General features: G+C 42.1%; 1 long non-coding RNA gene across 1 annotated transcript; it reads left to right on the top strand.

Moving 5' to 3' along the window:
• Nucleotides 1–660: 660 nt before the first annotated feature.
• Nucleotides 661–3023, top strand: LOC104910271. Its single transcript, XR_792926.2, has 3 exons — nt 661–699; nt 897–959; nt 2377–3023. It is a non-coding gene; the product is annotated as an uncharacterized LOC104910271 (long non-coding RNA).
• Nucleotides 3024–4238: the final 1215 nt, after the last annotated feature.

Below are 4238 nucleotides of genomic sequence, written 5' to 3'. Positions count from 1 at the left end.
TTTTCAGTGGTACGTGGAGACAGGACGAGGGAAACGGACATAAGCTGCAGCACAGGAAGTTTCGCACGAATGTGTGTAAGAACTTCTTCACGGTGAGGGTGACGGAGCACTGGAACAGGCTGCCCAGGGAGGTTGTGGAGTCTCCTTCTCTGGAGATATTCAAGTCTCGCCTGGGCGCCTACCTGTGCGACCTGGTGTAGGGAACCTGCTTCAGCAGGGGGGTTGGTCTCGATGATCTCTAGAGGTCCCTTCCAACCCCTACAATTCTGTGATTCTGTGAGCCACAGATTTGAGGAAAATAGACTTCCTACAGAGTGGTGTCATAAGGCTGAGTTTGCTGGCATCCAAAAAACAATGAAATTCAACTGAGGATCCTTCCACATTAAGGCATTCAATACAACTTCCTCACACATATTCTTCTGTTTCCAAATATTGAGTTTAAATTGCAGCTATTTTTCAAAAACAGCAACTAAGACCTTTGTATGGGAACTGCTGAATCATGGTCTGAATCTCTGATCACCTGAGGCGAGCAATGAGTCAGCCACAGGAGCACAGGTGAAGGCAATTACCTGTGCTGCCAGAAGGGGTGGAGCCTGGCTCCACCTCTCTCAGACCCATTTAAGAGCTGACTACCAGTGGGAAAGGATCTCTTCTAGAGATCTGCTCTGCTGGAGTTTCATAAGTGAGCCCAGGATACAGGTAAGTGTCCTATCTATTTTTTTTTTATTATAGCCTGCTTTGCCTAACTCACTTGTTTATTTTATAATATCTTAGTATTCATTGATTATACAACCTTCCTTCTACTTCCATCTAAAGATATTGCTATTTCTCTGATTGCAACCACCCTGTCAAAGCTAGCTAGTATTACTGGTCTGTTCTTTCTTACCTAATTCCAGTGTATACACTTCACTTTCTTCGGAAATCATGCTAAGAACTAAAGTTACTACCTAAAGTTAAAGGTAAGCATCTTCATGTGCTACTCAATTCCATCAACCAATTTTGGAAGGAACTTACAGAACTGCTATAAAGTCTAAAGTCACTCATGCATGTATATTTAGAATCGCAGAATCCTTAGAGTTGGAAGGGACCTCTGAAGGCCATCTAATTCAACTGCCCTGCAATTAACAGGGACAACACAGCTACATCAGGTTGCCCAAGGCCTGATCCTGCCTCACTTTAAAAGTTTCCAGGGATGGGGCATCAACTACATCTGTGGGCAACCTGTTCCAGTGCCTTACAACCCCCACTGTAAAAAGCTTTTTCCTTATATCCAACTTAAATCCGCTATCTTTGAGCTTGAAACTATTTCCTCTTGTTCTATCACCCCAGACCCTGCTAAAGATTCTGTCCCCTTCTATCCTGTAGCTCTCCTTTATATACTGAAAGGCAGCTATTAGGTCACTTCACAGTCTTCTCTTCTCCAGGCTGAACAGCCTCAGCTCACTCAGCTGTCCTCATAGGAGAGGTGTTCCATTCTGTGGAATTTACTCATTAGTATTTGACAATATAACCCTCATTCTATTTTTGCAAGGATATACTGCTCAATATCTGGAGAACTGCAGAGGATCTCCTCCTACAGCACTAAACACAGCCACAAACAGACAACTTTGTGTTTTGTTTATGTAATGACTATTGCACACGGCCAAGGTCAGTTTTTGGACACGATCAAATAACAGATCCCAGGGACTACAGTTTACAGCCCAGCTAACTGATACTTTCTTTTTCTGATGGGTACAAATGGAATGAGCCCTAGTTTTACTACTCAGCTATCTTTGTTTAGAAAGAGCAATGTTATGCCTGGAAATTTAATAAAAATAACCTGATATACTGAGACACAGTTAAACTGCAATTTTCCTCACAATTTGAAGACATTCTTGACTTAGTAAGAACAAAGTATGCTGGACTCAACACACCTGTGCTGGTACCTTCAAGATCAACTGAATCTAGGAAGATATCATTTGAGCAGATCATAAGGATTTTACCTTGCTACTTTGGTAGGCAACTGTGTAGTTCACACACTTTAGGTCAACGATCATAATTCAAGATTCAGATTCTGAAAAGACTACAAACTACTTCTAGTAGATACTTTGACTTGAGTGAAAGTGAAGGTTATGTCAGCAAGAAAAAAGAGAATACTGCTTAGGTTACAGCATCTTTTTTTCTTCATTTTTAAGTCTTGGATCATGAGAAAACAAACTATTCTCCCTGTCCTTATGCTAATGAAATAGCAGCAAGAGTAGGAAGTTATTTCTCAATTTAAAAAAAATCCTTGCAACTGAATTTGTTATTGTGCTCAATGTTCTATGATTCTTGAAGGTTTTAAGTGGCCAGATCCCTTTCATTGCTACTTTTGTACTTGCATTTATCTTTCCGAAGGAAACAGACTGGTTCAGCAGAGACTGGTTTCTGACTTTCTTCCTGCTGTGCTGGAAAACACTGAATATAAGCGTTCTCTTCTGAAATTTTACCAACACGAACTGCCACACGCTACCAAGTTCTTAAGGCTACCAAGTTCTTAAGCATTCATTCTGCTCAGGAAGATTTCAGTCATATTTGGCAGACCTCAGCTCTTTGTGGTTTTACTCAATTCTTACTCTGGAAACATTGCTGATGTTGGATTTACTTCTCAAAAAACAGTCAGCTTCAACAATCTGGACTTATAGCATATCAACATCAACAGTTATACTGGACCTTACTCCCAATCTGCAAAACTAACTGAATTAAAGGAATGCTATAGATTCCACTACCAGTTTTAGAGATGTTTTTTAAATCACTACTTTTTCTGTTTTTGCCATTGCACCACCTGTCTGCTTATCTCCAAGATCAACATGGAAATCAGAATGCCATACAGATTCAGAAATGTGCTGAGATGCAAACTGAGGCCTATATGAAATAATGGGACATGGAGAACTCTGTCTTCCAAAAGCAGACTTCATTGTCTCAATGATGTCTGTAAGCATACACAGAGAACTAGGTCAGCTTACATGGAGAAGAGATCATCTGCAACGGCAGAATTACATGGAGTCTTTTAAACTAGATCAGATCATTTCTTATCAGGCTCTACAGCCTATGAAGCAGATGCATGGAAAGTCACACTAGACTAACTTTTTAACTTACATTTGTTACATACTCTTAACAGAGTCTGAATCTGCATACTCAGTTTTTGCCGCGTGCAAGCCATCTGATATCCACCCACCCAAAGCATCCAATGACTTCTTTTTCTCCCCAACGGGAGCAGTGATTGCAATTCCACAATGCTGCCACAGAGGTCAGTCATATCACTTTCAACTCAAGCAGATCTTGAACAGTGAAAGGAGATAAACACCTGTCAAGCTCCATAGGAAGAGAGAGACTGGGGATACATTACCCTCTGCACAAACATTTCCCATACAGAAGCAGCTGCAAATCAAATTAACGAGGGGCACACGCATCAAGATATGCTCCAGACTCACTCCCTAAAATATCACAACCTCAAGAAATCTTTTTAAGTTTATACTTGTAACAGTAAAAAAAAACTCTTTGGGTTTAGCTAAGTTGAGGAATGCTGTCAGTTGAGGTTTGCTTAACGTACATTTTGGTGTGCGTGTAGACTTTGGGGCATATGATGTGCTGCTGTCCAAATTCACGCTTCCTCCTCCGGGCTGGCTTTAGAAGGCACTTCAGAAACAGACACAAATGAGGTCAGACATGCAATCTGTAATACCTGACAGAAAGGCATATTTGATTTAAAAGTAAGAAGTGACTCCTCTGATCTAAAAGTCTTAGCAAAAAGCCTTCTGACTTCTCATACTCTGAGTGTCTGGAAAACACTCGTTAAGAAGCAGACTACCAATGAGAACCATAAATGCATACAAGTTTGCCAATAGGGTTCTGTTTTGTTCCGTTAGCCACTGTCTCCTGTGGGTTCTGAGACTTCCAAGGCTAGTCCAGACAGGAAGCACGAGAAGAAAGGCTGACGGCCCAAGAGGAGCACGGAAGCATCATTTTATCTCACACAGCTCAGAGGAGCACAATCAGATTTCTCAACTTTGAGACTCCCCGGTGGGGGAAAGCAGTTTTTCGAGTTTATTTCCCACAGGCTGTGAGCGAGTCACCAAGAAGCACCCAGCACGCTGAGCACAACCTTTGCACTGCCACCTGCGGTATCCTCTTAGGACTCCCAGCCGAGGCCCCTCAGCAGCACAGCTCCGTAATGCTGTCCCACAGCGGCGGCCGACACATTCCAAGCGAGGCGGGGC

The sequence above is a fragment of the Meleagris gallopavo genome, chromosome 3 (assembly GCF_000146605.3).
Source record: "Meleagris gallopavo isolate NT-WF06-2002-E0010 breed Aviagen turkey brand Nicholas breeding stock chromosome 3, Turkey_5.1, whole genome shotgun sequence".
In the NCBI taxonomy this organism is placed as follows: domain Eukaryota; kingdom Metazoa; phylum Chordata; class Aves; order Galliformes; family Phasianidae; genus Meleagris; species Meleagris gallopavo.
The sequence above is the reverse complement of the archived record's forward strand: the minus strand, read 5'-3'. Positions and strand labels throughout refer to the sequence as shown.